Raw genomic sequence first — 21,150 nt, forward strand, 5'->3', positions numbered from 1 at the left:
TCATTGTCCTAATGTATAAAAAAATCCTTTACAAAATATTTTAAAACAGAATCTAAGTTGAGAGGGATCTTTATACCGACACCATTATTTGCCTTGGTGACATGTTTCTAATTTCTCTCACATTGTAAACACAAAATTCACTTGAACGATGAAATAAGCATTTTCACCAAACATGATTATCATCAACAACCTCATTCTCTAGGATAAATTGCATCCCCAACATAAAAATCTAAAAGTTACAAGATCTGGTGTGCACTTACATCAGGAATGGTGATTTGAACATTAAATAAGAGGTAACAGTGGCTTGTAAAGATTGTATTAATTTGTTTTTTATTTTATGTCTATTACATTGATTTTCACAGAACAATGCTAAGAAAGTTGCAGTATTAGTTAAGGTATATTGTTAGTATTATTTGCAGTTCTGATCACCTAATCATTGTACCTCCTGAGACTGGACAAAACTGAAAGACAGAAGAGTAAGAATTTCAAATCGTAAGGTCTCTGGGTCGGTCTTCTTTATCTCCAAGGTAATGTAATTGGTGTTTTCACCACTGAAAATAAAATAGAAAAAGTGAACTAGGCAAATTGCACATAATTATCAGAAGCTAAAATCCCAGGAGATGCATTAAAAATGAGAAGAAGAGCAGTAGGAATGGAAGCCGTGGGAGGTTTTCAATTAAAAGAGAGTGAAATTATGAATGAGCTACCAAACAAAGTCATTGAAGCAGACAGCACAAATGGGATCAAGAGACTATTCAACACATTTTCTGGAAACAGAAAGGATTATTGTGAGAAATGAAGTGGAGGTGAGTTTGATCCATCAAAATGTGTCAGGTTCATTGCGTCTGTTGGCTTTTTTCCTATTCCTATAAGGTTTATTTTTTTAACAATGTAGATGGCTCATGTGGTAAAACAGTGAGTAACTGAGGCCTGCAGTCCTGAGGGGACTTAGTCTGTGGCTGGTTCTGTGCTAGCTGATCTTAACTGGGGCGCCAACAGACATACTACAAAGCTTCACAATAGGCTAAAAAGCTAGTTTGACCATTAGCTGAACGTGACAGGATCAGTCTATTATTTGATATTCCTATGAGATGAATAGCTTGCCTACACTCACTGTTAGATGTAATGAATGGACGCTTTAAAATGAAGTTAGTGAATTGTGCTTGTTTTAAACCAAGTTTCAAGAGAGGTGAAAAGGGACTGGAGATTTAAAAAGCTGGCGGATGGAGGAGGCTGGAAATAAATAGAAAGAATCTAAACCGCCAGCAAATGAAACAATACCAGTCAAGGCAAAGAAACAGATTAATGGAGGCATAAGAATAGTTGAGACACCCGACTGAGTCAAAGAAACTTACTTACAGCAAACCTGAACAGGGAAATTGATTAATCACCAAAATGAGCTAAGCAAGCTGTTTGAGAACAGAATGAACTGTATGAAGAACACCCAGCTGAGACACTGAATCCAACACCATTAGAATGATATCAAGCAAATATCAAACGCCACATTAAATAACCAGATTGTATGATGTGAGCTTGATAATACAAATGCTTCACAACTTGCATAAATTGGAAATATATGACTATTATTCTTAAACATTCTTAACTTTCTCCAAATGACATTCTAAAATGATACAATGACGTTGCGAACTCCTCTGGAATGGGGGAACCTTGTGCCACGTCTGTGGGCATATGGCACTCATTAAAGGATGTTCAACTTCTCTCCACTCCTCTTCTGAGGAGTCAGCTACATCAGAACATGTTGCCCTGGGTACTAACTGCGTTCTAGTAACTTTGCCTGTGGATATATTTTTTGCATGCCTTCCAATGGGGGCTATTACGGTCGAGCATGCCCCTGTCCCCACCTGACACATGCTTTGCACTTAATAACACTCAGAAATGGGGGTGATTCTCCTCTCAACTCCTCCTCAACTGTCGTATCCTCATCTCCTGCTTTGATTGAGATGTGTAAGCTCAGTCTAAATTGAGACTCAAAACTGGGTTCTTGTCATGGTCTGCTGCTCTGAGTTGAGATAATGCTGCACCTTTATTTTGCTTGTCAGTGAGAGAATCAGGAAATATGACCTTGAGTAATTGTGCTGCATGCATTGTTAACTTGAGCTTATCCAGAGCTCTGATTCCTGTGATCCCAGTCACTCCTTGTTATGTTCACAATGCCTCAATTTTAAAATTCTTATCCTTGCTTTCAAATCCCTCCATTGATTCACTCCTCCCTATCTTGATAAACTCTTCCTGTCCTATCACCCTCTGAATTTTCTGTGTCCCTTTTATTCTTGCTTCTTGGTTCATCTCTGAGATTTATTGGGGCACCACTGGCGCCACGCTTTCAGCTGCTAAGGTGCTAGGTTCTGTAGTTCCCTCATTGAATCAATTCACTTTACTTTCTCCCCTGCCAGAGTTTCCTTAAAACTTATTTCATTGACCATGTCTTTGGATGCTTGTTCTAATCATTCATGTATGTTTGTTTCAGATTTTAGGGTTCTTACATAGGGACTTTCCAGGTAAAGGCACTGTGTAAATGCAATTTAAAAAAAAAAATTCATTCATGGGATCTGGGTGTCATTTACAAGTGCAGCATTTGTCGCCCAACCCTAATTACCCTGAATTGAGCAGTTTGCTGGGCCATTTCAGAGGACAGTTAAGAATCAACCACACTGACATACATCTGGAGTCACGCGTAGGCCAAAGCAGATTGGAGTCAAGAGTGTGGTGCTGGAAAAGCACAGCAGGTCAGTCAGCATTCGTGGAGCAGGAAAATCGACATTTCAGGCAAAAGCCCTTCATCAGGAGGGGCTAATCCCGGAATGTTGATTCTCCTGCTCCTTGGATGCTGCCTGACCTGCTGTGTTTTTCCAGCACCTTACTCTTGACTCTGATCTCTAGCATCTGCAGTCCTCACTTTCTCCAAAGCAGGTTGGGGCAGCAGATTTCCTTCCCAATTGAATTTTTACAACAATAACACTTTCGAGGCCACCATTACTGGCATGAATGCTCAATTCCAGATGTTATTAATTGAATGCAAATTCCACCAAGGCAGAAGGATAAAAAAACAATAAAACTTGCAAATGACACATAATGTGTCCAACTCATCTTGCATAATTCAAAGCAGAGTTCCAGTGTGCACAGTGCATTCATTTCCAACTCCTTTACATTTTTGATTACCTCCCCGACCCGTCCCCACCCACACCCTGTCTGGGGTGGTGGGATCTCAGCCTACATCCCAGAGTATTTTAACCAGTCTAGTGACATTACTAAGCCATCTTTTCCCCTAAGTGTGCAACATGCTATAGCCCAGTTTACATCTTCCCTAACATTTACTTTCACTGTCACTGGGAGAGCTGTGAAACAGAGCTGCACAAAGTCATGGTGTAAACCTTTCTTTGGTGAAGTGAGTACGCACTAGATGGATACAATTTACTGCAGCTGACCAAAGGGCTGTAATATGTAAATCCGACGTTGTAAGGCATATATGGTTTCCTGCCCAGCTGCCAGACTATTCAGACCCTATTTGCAGATCAAAACAAAGCTTGTGGCTGAATTATACATTGAGCTGGCCCCAATTATGGACAATGGTATTGCAGAAATTTATTCAATCATCCCTCAAGGCATCTCTGTGTGACATGCATTGATCTGTTTTGATATCAACACACTTTATTAGTGTAAATCTAATTTATTATCTCCTGAATTTTAATTTCAGAATTTGAGAGCAAACTTGTTTTAAGGAACATCAAATACAAGGTTTATCTTGGGATAGAAATCATTTGCAGTTCTTTACATAGCAGAGCATTCCCAGCCTATCAACGATTTGTAGCTGGGAAAAAGTTGAAAGTCATTCTTTCAAAGTGTCTCACAGCCATTCTGTTTAATCAACATATCTCTACTACATCACTTAGCAACGACAGCTCGATGTTTAGAATTGTTCTGAAAGGCCACTTTTCTTAAAAAGAGACAAAAATATCCTCCAAAAAAAAATCGCTTTAGTTCAGTTCTCCCCTCATGCCTAGTATTCAGATAAAGTTCCTCTGAACACTTTGCACAAGAAAAGCCTCAGGAGTGCACCTGCATCAGGGCAGGCTCACAATGTGAGGCCAGTGAACAAAGAGCCACTAAACACTCCATTGAGTCAAGACTGTCAGCTGAGGCAGGGAGGATACAATGGAGCGGAGGGAACAATTTCCTTACACAGTTCAAAGTAACAGTGCCAACCAAACAACATAAAAAGCTCTTCTATAAGCAAGGAGCTTTCTTGTCTCTAGTTCCCATGCTACTTGTCTACAAACCTCGATCCAATGGTCTATTCAATTCAAAAGGATCTTGGAAAACAATTTTGCTGTAAACTTTCTTCTTGTCAATTATCTGAAAGCCCGACACACTGAAAGAATCTACATCCATTAAAATAATTTGTTTCTATTCCAATTATAATAAAAGTGACAGTAAGAATGTTTGTCCTGAGGCGTCTGTTTAAACCGTCAGCTTCATTTTTTCCAATTGTTTCTTGAATGGCAATATTCCCCACTTTCCTCTCAGCATGCCATTTAATCCCTTCCTGCTCATGTATTTTATAAACTAACGAGACCTTGTTAATGCACACACATGAAAAAAAAGTATATGGCCACATTTCATTGCAGAAAGAAAGATCTTTTATTATTATCACAAATGATTTTAACTTGGCTCATTGCTCACAACATGCATTGTGATTGACTTATACATGCATAGGAAGCTCAATTCACAGGAGATCATTCAGCCCATCATTTCAATGATGATGCTTGGTCTGCATCAAACCAACTGAATGTGATCCCTCTGTCCTGGTCTTTCTATGTACATAGGTCTATCTGCAAGTATCTACTTCTATCAGGGGATCTGCTGTCACAACATGTCATGCTCACTGTCTTGCCATCCACTGAAGCTCATCTGCAACTGCTCTGTGACAGCCATCTCCCACCAGGACTAGATTGACTACTCATTCACTCTTTGCCCTCTGACTTCTGTAAGTGGGATTTTCAGCATATATCTTAGCAACCACCTTTCAAACTTCATTATTTTCTCCTGCAGATCTTTATTTGTTGTTCATTTAAGATGTTTCTTCTTTAAAATGGCCACGTTAATTCACCTGGAGGTTTTCACAGCAGATTCAACACAGTTGCTTTGGTGGTGGCTGAAGTGAGAACCAGAGTAATGTGTGACCCCCACTGGATCTTACCTGGCGTTTAGATAGTAGACTGGTCTCACTGCAGTTTCAGTGAAATGATGGTTCAAAAATGGTGAGTTCTAAAGCCATCTTTATCGACCCATCAGGAGCACTTTCAAGCTTCTGAATGTAAGTCAGGGCTTCTCCAGTTCTGGGGCTCCCATCCCTTCGCACCTCCTGGGCCCCCTCTGTGTCTTAACCTGAGTATTGGGAGGTGCTTCCATGTACCATGAACAGAGATGAACCACACCAGTGCACCACCTGACACTATCAGTGTTATCCACTTGCTCTTCTCGCCTCGTGGGACCTCTAGATGCACTCTTCCTGTTGTGTTTATGTTTCAGCACAGCTCATCCTCAGAGAACATTGTCTTGCATTTATATAACACCTTTGCCAATGTCACAACTTCCCTTACAGCAAATGCAAATCTAGAAAATCTGGCAGGCAATTGGTGCAGAGCAAGCTCCCTAAAAAACAGCAAAGAGATAATTGGAGGTGTAGTGGACAGCGAAGAAGGTTACCTCAGATTACAACAGGATCTTGGTCTGATGGGCTGAGAAGTGGCAAATGGAGTTTAATTTAGATAAATGTGAGGTGCTGCGTTTTGGGAAATCAAATCTTAGCAGGACTTATACACTTATTGATTAGATTAGATTACTTACAATGTGGAAACAGGCCCTTCGGCCCAACAAGTCCACACCGACCTGCCAAAGCGGACCCATCCAGACCCATTCCCCTACATTTACCCCTGCACCTAACACTACAGGCAATTTAGCGTGGCCAATTCACCTAACCTGCACATTTTTTGGAGTGTGGGAGGAAACAGGAGCACCCGGAGGAAACCCACGCAGACACGGGGAGAATGTGCAAACTCCACACAGTCGGTCACCTGAGGCGGGAATTGAACCCGGGTCTCTGGCGCTGTGAGGCAGCAGTGCTAACCACTGTGCCACCGTGCCGCCCACCTGATAAGATCCTAGGGAGTGCTGCTGAACAAGGAGACTTTGGAGTGCAGGTTAATAGCTCCTTGAAAGTGGAGTCGCAGGTAGATAGGATAGTGAAGAAGACGTTTGGTATGCTTTCTTTTATTGGTCAGAGTATTGTGTACAGGAGTTGGGAAGTCATGTTTGGACTGTTCAGGACATTGGCTAGGCCACTGTTGGAATATTGCATGCAATTCTGGTCTCCTTCCTATCGGAAAGATGTTGTGAAACTTGAAAGGGTTCAGAAAAGATTTACAAGGATGTTGCCAGTGTTGGAGGATTTGAGCTGTAGGGAGAGGCTGAACAGGCTGGGGCTGTTTTCCCTGGAGTATCGGATGTTGAGGGGTGACCTTGTAGGGGTTTACAAAATCATGAGGGGCATGGATAAGGTAAATAGACAAAGTCTTTTCGCTGTGGTCGGGGAGCCCAGAACTAGAGGGCATAGGTTTAGGGTGAGAGGGGAAAGATATAAAAGAGACCTAAGGGGCAACGTTTTCACGCAGATGGTGGTACGTGTATGGAATGAGCTGCCAGAGGATGTGGTGGAGGCTGGTACAATTGGAACATTTAAAAGGCATTTGGATGGGTATATGAATAGAAAAGGTTTTGGATGGATATGGGCCGGGTGCTGGCAGGTGGGATTAGATTGGGTCGGGATATCTGGTCGGCATTGACGGGTTGAACCGAAGGGTCTGTTTCCATACTGTACATCTCTATGACTCTATGTGCATGCAATCTGTTTTTCTGATGTTGATTGAGAGATAAATAACAGCCCGGACATTTCACAGAACTCCCTGGTTTTCTTTGAAAAGATTCCTATGGGAATGTTTACATCCACTGAGAGGGCAGACTGGGCCATCCGCCTTCATTTACTGGTTGCCAGCTGGTTGCTGTTTTATGTGTGTTTTGGGCTGAGAGTCTGGCTGGTGGCGTGTGACTGAGATCCATGAGTTAATGTCACACTGATACTTCATGGAGACTACCCAGCTCAGATGTGGCAGTTAACCATCACCACAGGCAATTGGCTTACGATCAATAAGCACTTGCAGCAATGCATTCTTCACTCTAATAATCTTTATCACTATTAATTTCCTTCTATCTTATTTCTTTAAGCTTCTTGTGTTAATCCTAAATTACAATCTCTTGGTTAGGAGTCCATTGAGACATATAAATAGTCTTTCATGAATTATCGCTTTAGTTTGCTCAAATATCTGGGACGTTTCTCTCTCTCAACACTTCACGGAAGATGGCTCAACGCCCCCCCCTCCCTTCTCCAGGGGGCAATTTGGAAATTGCAACTAGGGGCAATCTCCAGTTTGCGAATGGGTTCCATTCCTGAGTCTACTTGCAAGTTGATTTATCCACAAATCAGAAAACAGGGAATACAAGACAATCTAAAGGAGCTGTTCATATATTCAGGCAACTTCAGTATGTTAGGACTTTATTGGATTGTGTTTATAATTATGAGCATTTGTTAAGTCAGATATTTGCAAATTAGGGGAACCGCCTGTATTGCTGGTCTTGCCAGTGACGTTGATATCCTGTGAATGAATATGAAAAGATATCAAATCACCTCCAATCATCAAGGGCTGATAAAATTATTCAAAAGGTAGTTTACTCGTACATTGAGAGATTAAACCGATATTTACAATCTTGGTTTCTGATGTGCAGGTCACCAAACTGTTCCAACTACTGGCTTTAGCAATGATGGCAAGTTTCCACTGGAGTTACCGTCGTGTACACAGAGGTTTGCCAGGATTTATCTGGGCTCCTCAAACTTTGAAGATTAACATGCAAGACACTGCAGCAAGCTGGAATAAGTAGCTTGAGGCAAGACATTATAACATGTTTAAAACATTTTCTTTGGCCCTTTTTGTTCGCTAGTGAGGACAGAAATCAGACAGGGAGAAGAAGGTAGGCTCATGACTGAAAATTAAAAAGCAACCAATAGGACAATACAATCTGCTCACTCTCTGCTTAGTGGGAATTATGTGAATGGGCATATCGAGCAAGTAATTATAAGAGAGGGATACTGGAGTCATTGTCATGTGATGAAACCTCCAAGAACCACTTCTAACAACTTCTGAGGGCAATATGAATGTATGTTAGTATAGCCACTGTGAGATATTGATTATGAACTGAGGCTCTCACTGAGAGACCTGGTATGATACTGCAGGCAGCAGCTTAGATCAGTTTTCTTTTAAACAAGGCCACGAGGAAGTGTGACAGTGAGTCTGAAATATCAGTGTCAGCGTTAATGGGGATCAAATCACTCCATGCACCTGCTTTGAGGGCAGGAACACAGATATCTCAACAAGAATTCAGAATCTGAGAACATTTCCCCAGTTTGAAAGAATTTTTTTCAGTTTTCCAAAGCTTCCATTATTCCTTAAATGAATAATTGGACCTGATGAGATATATCTCTATCAGGTGTCGATTGTTACAAAAAGATGCTGTCACTCCAATTCAGAAACTGGGAGTGTCTGGAAAGCAGTCAAATGTCTGGCAACAGCTGCTAACTCTACCTTTGCAACAAATCTCCTTCTCTCTCCATCTCTTCATCTTCCTATCAGCATGTCCTGCTTTTTCTACCCTCTACAAAACTCACTGTTTGTTCCTCATTTGTAATTTTTTTTCCTGCATTTTGCACCTGGCACTTTCAGGTAACAATGCTTGTGGGCACCCTCCTATCATTTATCTTTCACATTCGCAGAGTGCAGCAACCAAAAATGATCATCTTCTATCTGATCGTTAGTGTCAACTACTTCCTAGTTAATCATTGTTTTAATAGTGAAACATTGTCACATATGGTATGTGTTATAGTTGTGTTCACTGGAAACACCTGAGACCACGAGGGTAGATTTGCTACCAGTAATCACTCTTATTGATATTTATTACTGACATCAAGTGGGGGATGATGCCTTCACAAGTCTTCAGCAGAAACTAACCTCAATCTTAATGAACAGAGTTGTTTTCTGGTGAGACTATCAGACTCAACCAAATAGGCTTTTCCAACAATGGATTCATGGTCAATGATAGACTCTTAATTCCAGATTTAGTTGTAGTGAATTCAAATTCCACCATCTGCCATGGTGAGATTCAGACATTACCTGGGTCTCTGGATTAACAGTCCAGTGATAATGCCACTCGGCCTCCTCCTAGAACTTGCAATTTAGAACAACTGGCACACATACCTAACCTTGTTAGCTCCAATGAGGGTTAAACTTTTATATCCCAATTACCAGTAGTTTCCAGAATTATGGGAATGTGGTGAGTAAAAGTCATTGAAGTGTTTGATCAGTCACAATTGTATTGAATGGAAGAACAGCCTCAATAGGCTGAATGGCCCACCCCCTGTTCGAATAGGTGGAGCTCCTCTCTTCAAGTGACTACTGGACAAGTCAGATCCAAGAATTAGATCTGTCTTGATAGATCAAAGTTATCTTTATTTAATATGGTGGTCATCCATTGAAACATAGGCATACAAAGCTGCAGATTTTCTTTAACAATAAAACAGAAGTTTACCACATTAAAGGAAAAGAATTAAACAAAATAAGTTATATAAATTTGAACACAATTTGAAAGAACTTAAAATACTCAATAAAACTAGTGTCTCATCTATTCCTCAACATGATCACTTCACAGTGTTTCAAATCCAGAGACATTATCCTTCTATATCAATTTTTTGGGTTTGACTTAACTGCTTCTCCCCAGGTCTTTCCTGTGAAATGTGAAGTTTCCTTCCAGGCATACTCACAAAATTCAAGGCAATTACTTCTTAATTCCCTGATAACCTGCATCTTAGTGGACAGTGAAGAAGATGATCTGAGTACAATGGGACCTTGATCAGATGAGCCAATGGGCTGAGGAGTGGCAGATGGAAGTTAATTTAGATAAACGTGAGGTGTTGCATTCTGGTAAGGCAAATCAGAGCCGGAGACTTATACAGTTAATGGTAGGGACGATAGTGAGAACCATGGACGGTGCCAAACAATTAGACTTAGAGGTGCAGGAACATACTTTTTTGAAAGTGGAGCCTTAGGTTGACAGGTTGGTGAAGAAGGCATTTGGCATATTTGCATCATTGATGGAAATGTGTTGCTGGAAAAGCGCAGCAGGTCAGGCAGCATCTAGGGAACAGGAGAATCGACGTTTCGGGCATTAGCCCTTCTTCAGGAAATCCTGAAGAAGGGCTAATGCCCGAAACGTCGATTCTCCTGTTCCCTAGATGCTGCCTGACCTGCTGCGCTTTTCCAGCAACACATTTCCATCTCTGATCTCCAGCATCTGCAGACCTCACTTTCTCCTCATATTTGCATCATTGGTCAGTGCAGGATTTGAGAGGTCATGTTGTGGCTGTACAGGCCATTAGTGAGACTACTTTTGGAAGACTGTACAATTCTGGTCATCCTTCTATAGAAAGGATATTGTTAAACTTGATAAGGTGCAGAAAAGATTTACAAGGATATTACTGGGACTGGAGCTGTAGGGGGAGCTATAGGGGGAGGCTGAATTGGCAGGGGCTATTTTCCCTGGAGTGTCAGAGACTGAGGGGTAACCTTATAAAGGTTTATAAAATCATGAGGGGGTATGGATAGGGTATATAGCTGAGGTCGGTTTCTGGGGAGAGGGAGTCCAAAACTTAGAGTGCATAGGTTTAAGTGAGAGGCGAAAGATTTAAAAGGGACTTGAGAGACAATCTTTTTATATAGCCGGTGGTGCATGTATGGAACAAGCTGCCAAAGGAAGTCATAGAGTCATAGAGAGGTACAACATGGGAACAGACCCATCGGTTCAACTCGTCCATTCCGACCAGATATCCTAACCTAATCTAGTCCAATTTGTCAGCTCTTGGCCCAGATCCCTCTGAACCCTACCTATTCATATACCCATCCAGATGCCTTTTAAATGCTGTAATTGTACCAGTCTCCACCACTTCCTCTGGCAGTTTATTCTATACACGCACCGAAAAAGTTGCCCCTTGGGTCCCCTTTATTCTCCCCTCACCCTAAACCTATGGACTTTCACAGTCCAGGGAAAACACCTTGTCTATTTATCTTATCCATGCCCCTCATGATTTTATAAACCTCGAGAAGGTCACCCCTCAGCCTCTGACACTCCAGGGAAAACAGCCCCAGCCTATTCAGCCTCTCCCTATAGCAGGTGGGTAAAATTACAACATTTAAAGGTATCTGGGTGTGTGTATATGGACAGGAAGGATTTAGTGGGAAATGGGCCAAATGCTGGCAAATGGGACTAGGTCAGTCTGAGATGTCTGGTCAGCATGAATGAGTTAGAGTGAAGGGTCTGTTTCCATGCTTGTATGACTTTATCACTATGACTCTAAGCACTTCTGGTGTGGAAGTTTTACAAGTTAAAGTAACAGTTCCTTCCTTGAACTGTCTTAGATTACTCTGTCAGAGAGAAACTATATTTGTTTCTGACCAGAGTCAGATTTCCTCCAGAGCTGTGCTAAAAGCTTTCCAAACTCTGGATGTTTCAGAGCTAAAAACAACCCTTGCTTATTCTAAACCAAAAAGCAAGCTAATACTTTTACGATTTACACTCCCTGTTGTAAAACTCAGCAAGCTTCCATTAACACACCAGAGGTTTGCAGTCACCTGCTCTCTGAGAAATAGTGGGTTAGGTCATGGCTTTGCAAAAGAACCTCTGATCTGGATATTTTAAACCCTTCATAGAAATAATCAGAATCCACATGAAATCCAAATTCTGAAAGTTGTGTAAATATCATGTAAAGTGCACATCTTTCATCACAATATCAGTTAACCCTTTCAAGTGGAGTGGCACTGTAGCTCAGTGGGCAGCACTCCTGCCTCTTGGTGCTTGAGACCGGGATTTGATTCCCACTTCGGGCGACTGTCTGTGTGGAGTTTGCACGTTCTCCTCGTGTTTGTATGGGTTCCCTCAGGATGCTCTGATTTCCTCCCACAGATTTGCAGGTTAGGTAGATTTGGCCATGCTAGATTGTCCACAGTGTCTTGGGATGTGTAGGTTGGGTGGATTAGCCGTGGGAAATGCAGGGTTACAGGGATGGGCTGGATCTGGGCGGGATAGTCTTTGGAGGGTTGGTGTGGACTTGATGGGCCAAATGGCCTGCTTCCACACTGTAGGAATTCTATAAGTGATAGCTATTTATGTGACTTTTTCTTTAACTGCCACCTCTGCTACCAAACAGTAGCCCTTTGAGTGCAGGAAAAATTCTTTTGAATAACAGCACCACATCCAAGCGTAAAAATATAATCCAAATACATACCTTCTGGCAGAGTCTCTGTTCATGCATTTTCTTCACTGGAGGCTGAAAGGCTGGTATTTGAAATCTCATTTTGCTCACTACGTGTTAAAGCACTATGTGCTGAAATGGAAGGTCCTAAATCCTCACAGCTAGATTCTACGATCTCATCAGTACTCACACCAATGTTTGGGTTGTATTGCAGTTGTAATTGAGATGAAATATTTTAATTCAGTTGACTAAGGACCTGGCACCATACACGCCCACAATCTCTGAACGTCAAGACACAGTTCTGACATCTTGTGATCATATTTCTGGGAATTTAAGAGATTGCACTATGTCGGTAGAATTTTAGTGTAGGAAGCAGAGAGAGGGCGATAAAAGTGTGACAGAAAGAAGCTCACGTATAGCATAAATGCCAGCATTGACTAGCTGTGCTGAATAGCTTGTTCTTGTACTATAAATTCCATGTAATTTTACATAATTGGTGTGATTATGTGTAGTTTAAATGGAGATAAACAAAAGTCTCTTAATAATGTTTAGCAACACTAACAGCACAGACTCAGTGTGGGGCTGACAATTGACAGCTTCCAAGTTGCCACCCACTCAATTAGTCAATTAATTCATTCTTACCTATAATTTTAGTCAATTAATTATACAATTCATGAAGATGAGTTTTGAGGCCATGCCAATCTTTCAGTAGAAGTATTTTTGAATGGTTGCCAGCAGTTGTTGTCCAGATTATGCCTATAAGTGAGACTGCGGCTTTTATCTCCCTCAACTGACATGGTATTTATTTGGGAAAGTGCCCCAGGCTTTCCCACTCAGGTCCCTCATGATTCAGTGCTGAGAATCCATTTAGCTTATCTGCCAGTACCATCTTTGGTTACCAGATCCAAAGTATCATTGGGGAGGATTTCTATGCATTTTCGTTTCGGAGCAGGAAGTGAGCTGAATGGTTGGCGTGAACAGAAGAACATAAGAAGTAGGAGCAGGAGTAGGCCATCTGGCCTGTTGAGACTGCTATGCCATTCAATAAGATCATGGCTGATCTTTTCATGACCTCAGCTCCACTGACCAATCGGCTCACCGTCAACCCTTAATTCCTTTACTGTTAAAAACCTATCTATCTTTGCCTTAAAAACATTCAGTGTTGTAGCCTCAACTGTTCCACTGGGCAGAGAATTCCACAGATTCACAACCTTTCGGGTGAAGACGTTCCTCCTCAACTCAGTCCTACATCTGTTCCTCCTTATTTTGACGCTATGTCCCTAGTTCTAGTTTCATCTGCTAGTGGAAATAACCTCCCTGCTTCTAATTATGAAGGAGGCCAAATTGCAGCTTCCTGATTGTCAGATGAAGCTGTGATATGAAGTGTTTGGGTGTTTGACAGTGGTTTGAGCTTCCTGACAAGAAGCTCATGTGTCTACATTTGCATTTCTTGTACGCTCCTTCAAAAGCCATCTCACCAGGATTAACTGCCCCTCTCCCATCACGTTACCTATGAATAAGAGATTCATGTCATCAAATTTGCAATTGCTTGTACATGGTAATGCAGCAGCCATGGTAGCATGTTTGTTGGGGTTGGAGTGATTATGGACTGCTTTTCCCTCATTGGAGTGCCTTGTTCAACAAGTAGAGGAAATGTATAGCTGGTCAGGCAGTATTCTAGGAGCAGAAGAATTGATGTTTCGGGTATATAGCTGAGGTCGCTGGGAGGCGAGACCCAGACTGGAGGCCATCACGGGGATGCAAGTCCTGGACCAGAGTCAGAGTGGATAAAGAGTGGAGCTGGAAAAAAAGCACAGCATGTCAGGCAGCACCAGAGGAGCAGGGGAGTTGCCTTTTCAGTTTGGAACCTTCCATTAGGTCCTGATGAAAGGTTCCGACCTGAAACGTTGACTTCTCTTCTCCTCTGATGCTGCTTAACCTGTGTTTTTTCTAGCTCCACTCTTTATCCACTCTGACTCTTCAGCATCTGCAGTTCTGACTCCCTCCAGACTGGAGCCAATTGCAGATAGGAAGGCCCTATGTGGACTGGAGGCCTTGGGTTTTGAAGCCTGCTGTAGTCTGGAGACTTGGCCTGGTGCAGTCTGGAATCTAGGTGCTGCCACATATTCGAGTGGATGGACAATAAATTGAGTCCTTTTTAAAATTTTTCCTTTATATTTATCATTTATTTTCTATTTTATACAAAATACGTAAGTATCTCGATATCTTGTACCTAAGATGGCACTGTAAGTGGTGACATTGCAAACTTTTCACTGCACTCAGTTGGGTGCACGTGACAACAAAGCTAAAGCTAATTCAATTCAAACTCCCTTATCTCAGGGAGCAATTTAGTGAATGTTTGCTGCTTCCAGTGCAAGAATATCCTCCTGTAATGTTGGAGACCAGACTACACGCAGTACTCCAGATGTGGTCTCACCAAAACTCTGTGCCTTTCATACCACTGGGTATAAAATGTCTTTGAGATGCCAATAAGCTTACTCACACTTGAAATAAAAGATTTGCTGTTTGCACACAAGACAGAAACTATCGAGTTGTTTCACTTAGTAGCATGTGAATGTATGATCCGGCCATTTAGGTTCTTCCTAATATTGTAGTTAACTGATATTCTCTTCAATGAATAGTGGTTAATCCAAGAAACATCTGTGATTATAGTACAGTGCTGAATCTCAACTGAAATGTACTGCAATACCTCACTTGTAGCAGGTTCAGGTTCAATTACAATCAGGATGAGTTTTATTGAATCCTATAAAGCCAGCATCTTTCAGTAGCTTTGCCCCAGACAGTTGCATTCACCAGATGGGATGAAATTACAGTCTGACACATGCTCCCAGGTGTACTGGCCAGCATAGAGCTTAGTTATATTCTAATTTTATTTATACTGAAGGAATATGAATGTCTCCTGTTCAGGTCTCTCCACTGACAAACGATAGCAATGTTCCAGGAATGGCAACGTGGAGCAATAAGTGGCAGAAAATCAAGAATATGCCGAGTGAAATTATTTCCCAGCCTCCACCCTTATTTCACCTGAAGACTATTCTTGGTCTTTAATACTGAGGTAAAATAGCATGGATAACAAACCAGGATATAAAACAGATGGTGCCTATTGTTCACATTGTTTCCAGTGATTTTCCTGCACTTTGCATCAGCTGGCCATTGTACTTACTGAAGGAATGGAGACTTAGAAGGGAGTAGGGGATGATGTGCTTAATATTAAAGCTTAGACATCACAAAGAGAAGGTGAAGAGACAGATTTTCATTGTTAATGCATGAATGGTAATTTGACTGAGTCAATCACCATCCCTTTGCCAATAACAACTGATGCAAAAAATATCTAGTGCATCTTATGAAGGGCTGCTGATCCACTCTGCCTTGTAACCACCCAGGACGTGAATATAAAGAATGACCTGAGAATCAGATGTGATAAAATAGTGAAGAGAACTAGGGTTCATCGATACAATCTGATGAAGTGGGTGCAGTTAGGACTGGATGTCCAAAAATCACACTTTTCTTCGAGTGATTAACATGTGGAAGATTTTTATGAAATTTGAAAGGGTTCAGAAAAGATTTACAAGGATGTTGCCAGGGTTGGAGGATTTGAGCTATAGGGAGAGGCTGAACAAGCTGGGGCTGTTTTCCCTGGAGTGTCAGAGGCTGAGGGGTGACCTTTATAGAGGTTTATAAAATCATGAGGGACATGATTGTCCGTTGTCCAATCAACAAAGTCTTCCCCCCGGTGTGGGGAGTCCAGAACTAGAGGGCATAGGTTAGGGTGAGAGGGGAAAGATATAAAAAAGACCTAAGGGGCAACTTTTTCACTCAGAGGGTGGTACGTGTATGGAATGAGCTGCCAGAAGAGGAACATTTAAAAGGCATCTGGATGGGTATATGAATAGGAAGAGTTTGGAGGGATATGGGCTGGGTGCTGGCAAGTGGGACTGGATTAGCTTGGGATATCTGATTGGCATGTAAGAGTTGGACCGAAGGATCAGTTTCCGTGCTGAACATCTCTATGACTCTAGAATGGGGAGGGTGCAGATTTATTAGTCAATCAAGAAAACATTCTTGAGAAACAGGGTCATCACATACATCCATATTATCACAGGATAAAGGTTCACAGGGCTATTCTAGTTGTCTTTCAGAGATATCAGAGGAATATTTCTACAGAGACTTCTCAATTGATTATAAGTCTTCTTTCTTTTGTTGCATATACTATGAAGTATTAGAGTACAGTTACCTGTACAGGGGGGCTGCACATCCCAGCATTGGATGTCAAGGTATTTGTTAAAGTATTTACAAAGGACAGTGCCAGCCCTCACTACCTCCCCCCTCACCATCAACCTCTGTGGGGAATTGTAGATTGGAGGGATATGGGCCAGGAGTGGGTCTAGTTTAGTTTGAGATTATGTTTGGCATGGACTGGTTGGACCGAAGGGTCTGTTTCCATGCTGTATGATTCTATGACTCCATTATTGCATACCTGAACAGGGAATTGTTCTCATCACGAGAAATTCTATTTTGTGATGATGTTCAATATACAAACCTCATTTAACAGCATTGGAAATAAATGAAAAGAAGAAATATTTGTAAATTATTATTTGCAATTATTGTTCAAGAGTACGACACTGTTTTAAAGGGAGAGTGCAATTTCTCTCAGAGAACATGATGTCCTTTGTGTGTGGGAGAGCTGCTACATCCCTTTCCCCCTTCTCCCATGTTAATCCCTCGTTTGGGCTGAGCTGAGGTCTCCAGGGGTACAGGGAGTGGTTCGGATTACCATACAGGGTGAAGAAAACTCCATGAAACTGCCTCCTATTAGCAAAGCTAATTGGGCAGAGAGTCAAAAATAATTAGTGCCAAAGCGGTGTTGCCATGGTGACTGTTCCAGAAAACAGCCGTGCTGATTAGATTGGCCGTCGGTGTTGATTTGATCTTGCGAAGGTTTCATAGCTGTGCAGAAAGGGAGCTGTGACCTCACTATCCATGCCTTCCACACATCCCACTGCTGTCACCTGAGGATTTTGATTGACAGCAATTTGCAGCAGCTGCCATTTGACCCAAAGGCCCTCTGACACTTGAGGGAAGAGGACATTCCTCGGTGGATGATATCACTAATATTATGGTATGATTGTTGACCTGAGGCACAGATGGGGTCTCTTGTCTGATGTGTGGAACTACTGTAAATACCTTAAGCTGTTCTGGGGAAGCAAATACAGAACCACAGTACAATACTGCAAACACAAAAGTGATAATTGGACTGTGGCTAGACACTTAGCCTTTTCTCCAAGGCAAACAACTCCTTCCAATTAAATCCAAAACTGGACGTTGTTGAGAATGTTTTTCCAGTTTTGGATGGATTCATTGTCTCTTTTCTTCTTGAAGACAATGTCTCACACTAACATCCAGTGCGACAAGTTCTGGCCTTGAATTGCCAAAGGCCCTTGTTACATGTTAAGGTTATGCTGAATGCAGCCATTAAACTAAAATAATGAGTGTTCAGGGAGTTTGTGATGGTTTGAGACAACAATAACTATGCTTTAAAGATGCTTCATTGATTGAAATGTGTTTTGAAACATTCAGTGTTTGTGAAAAGCGTGGAATAAATGCAAAAGTTTTCATGTTTTAACTAGATTGCCTCTCCTGCCATTTTGTATTCACTTTCCAAAGGGCTGGAGTCTTCAGCATAAAATCTGGCAAGATTTTCTTGCTCTTAAGTGGGACTAAATTTGTAATGTCTCACTGCCTCTTAGTGTTGCACAGTGACCTGTCTGATCCAATTTGCATGATGCCTTTACTCCCTGAGACACTGTTGTGGGTCCATCAAGGAGAAGGTTAAAACTTCCATTGATTATGCATTGTGCTGCACCTATAATGTCCATTTTGCTTCACATTGAATCCACAGAAATAACACAAATATGGTATAAATCTGAATCAGGTCAAGAGAGCACCTACAGACTCCATCGAACTTGAAAGGCAAATTGGGCCTAAACTCTCAATTTTTTTTAGGACCATATTGGGAGGATGAACTGATTCCTTTCCTTGTCTTACTCCTCCATGGGTCAAAACAAAGAATTTATAAGGAGAGGTGAGATTGCCAGTGATCAGACTGAACGTAACTCTCTATCAGAAATAAGTCTGCCAGGTTCCTTTGATAACACATATAGAACTAGATTACTCCAAACAAAACTTTTTCAAATCAAGATGTCAAAATCATTAGCTAGGTTTAATGGCGTTGAGTTTTTCAGAAGTCTGGAAAACCCATAAAATCTTGTTGCTGTGTTATTTTCCAAGTATTTTGGTCAAGTAACAGTTAATTTCAGAAAACAAAATTGTTCATTGATAGTCCAAATATTGGTGTATGGCTGGAGTCACATTGTAGTCGAGAGTGTGTTGCTGGAAAAGCACAGCAGGTCAGGCATAAGTCCTTCATCAGAAACGTCGATTCTCCTGCTCCTCGGGTGCTGCCTGACTGGCTGTGCTTTTCCAGCACCACAATCTCGACTCTGATCTCCAGCATCGGCAGACCTCACTTTCTCCTGGAGTCACAATATACACAAACTTTAGGCATGGGGTGTATTCCTGGGTGAAGTTGATTTTTTGGAGACAGTGGTATTGATTTTGAATTCTCCTTTTGACCTTTCATTTGTGGTGATGAGATCTTTCAGTTGGTTTTCAACATTCACATTTTCAGGGATTCAGGATCAAGCCAGAGGGAAAAAGATATTGCCTCAGGCATGTTATTGCTCTGAACATAGTATTGAAAGTCAATAGCTTTACTGCACTTACAAACTGGGTCATATTATCTCTCTCTGAAAGTATTCTAAATTCAGCTACTCCAGTGAGTTTTGAGAGGATTTGTAGCCCAGGTTGTGGTTCTGGATGTAGGTTTGCTCGCTGAGCTGGAAGGTTCATTTTCAGACGTTTTGTCACCATACTAAGTAACATCTTCAGTGAGTCTCCGGACGAAGAATTGTTGATGATTCCTGCTTTCTATTTATATGTTTGGGTTTTTTGGGGTTGGTTGTACCATTTTGTATGGTGACGTCATTTCCTATGGTGATGTCATTTCCTGTTCTTTTTTCTCAGCGGATGATCCAAGTCAATGTATTTGCTGATAGAGTTCCTGTTGGAATGTTATGCTTCTCGGAATTCTCGTGCATGTCTGTTTGGCTTGTCCTAGGATGGATGAGTTGTCCCAGGTGATGTGGTGTCCTTCCTCATCTATATGTAAGGATACCAGTGAGAGAGGGTCATGTCGTTTTGTGGCTAGTTGATGTTCATGTATCCTGGTGGCTAGTTTTCTGCCTGTTTGTCCAATGTAGTGTTTGTTACAGTCCTTGCATGGTATTTTGTAAATGGCATTAGTTTTGCTTGTTGTCTGTATAGGGTCTTTCAAGTTCATTAGCTGCTGTTTTAGTGTGTTGGTGTGTTTGTGGGCTACCATGATGCCAAGAGGTCTGAGTAGTCTGGCAGTCATTTCTGAGATGTCTTTGATGTAGGGGAGAGGGACTAGGGTTTCTGGATGTGTTTTGTCTGCTTATTTGGGTTTGTTGCTGAGAAATGTGCGGACTGTGTTCATTGGGTACTCGTTCTTTTTGAATACACTATAGCTGATTTTCCTCTGCTCTGCATAGTTCCTCTGTGCTGCAGTGTGTGGTGGCTTGTTGGAATAATGCTCTGATGCAGCTTTGTTTGTGGATGTTGGGATGATTGCTTCTGTAGTTCAATATTTGGTCCGCATGTGTTGTTTTCCTGTAGACGCTAGTTTGAAGTTGCCCATTGGCTGTTCGCTCTACTGTGACATCTAGGAATGGCAGATTGTTGTTGTTTTCCTTCTCTTTCATGAATTTTATGTCAATAAGGGTATTATTGATGGCCTTGAAGGTTTCCTCTAATTTATTTCATTTTGTGATGACAAAGGTGTCATTCACGTAGCGGACCCAGAGTTTGGGTTAGATGGTTGGAAAAGCTATTTGTTCGAGTCTCTGCATTACTGTCTCTGCTAAGACCCCTGATATTGGAGATCCCATGGGTGTTCCATTGGTTTGTCTGTAGGTTTTGTTGTTGAAGGTGAAGTTGGTGGTAAAGCATAGGTCCACTAACTTGACGATACTGTCCTTGCTAACGAAATTGGTGGTGTTTGGTGTATGTGTCTTTGGGTTTTCTAATAGTGTAATCAGTGTTTCCTTGGCCAGGTTGGTGTTGATTGACGTGTACAGGACTGTTCTATCTTAGTGTCATTGATGGTCTTCAGGAATTCTTCGGTGGAGTGGATGGAGTGGTGTGAGCCTTCTACACTAAGTGTTTTAGTCTTTGGTGTAGCTCCTTGGCCAGTCTGTAAATTGGTGTTCCAGGTAGCGAGACTATGGGTCTGAGGGGGGCTCCTGGTTTGTGAATTTAGGGTTATCCATAGGAGCATAGTGTGTTGGATCTATCTGGTTTCATTTTTTGGAAGTCGGTCTTATTTATTTCTCCAGATTTCTGAAGTTTATTGAGTAGGGCTGTGATTCAGTTCTCTAGTTGTGGGGTCAGATCTATTGCCAATTGTTGGTAAGTGTTGGTATCTGTTAGGAGTGCGTTCACTTTTTCAATGTAGTCGCTTTGGTTTAAAATGACTGTCATCAGATCTTCAGGTAGGATAACAATGTTTTTATCTTTTCTTTCTTGTGTATTGAGTGTGATTCCTTCCTTTTTTCTGCTTA

General features: G+C 41.6%; 1 long non-coding RNA gene across 1 annotated transcript in view; it reads right to left on the reverse strand.

Moving 5' to 3' along the window:
• Window positions 1-319: 319 nt before the first annotated feature.
• LOC122540816 (uncharacterized) overlaps window positions 320-21,150 on the reverse strand; it is a 55,136-nt gene continuing 34,305 nt past the window's right edge. The window contains exon 4 of the long non-coding RNA XR_015753807.1: window positions 320-551. This is a non-coding gene — a long non-coding RNA (uncharacterized LOC122540816). The remainder of the gene's footprint in view (window positions 552-21,150) is intronic.

Source organism: Chiloscyllium plagiosum, unplaced genomic scaffold (assembly GCF_037043375.1).
Source record: "Chiloscyllium plagiosum isolate Xiang-an unplaced genomic scaffold, Cpla_swu_hap1 HiC_scaffold_39, whole genome shotgun sequence".
In the NCBI taxonomy this organism is placed as follows: Eukaryota; Metazoa; Chordata; class Chondrichthyes; order Orectolobiformes; family Hemiscylliidae; genus Chiloscyllium; species Chiloscyllium plagiosum.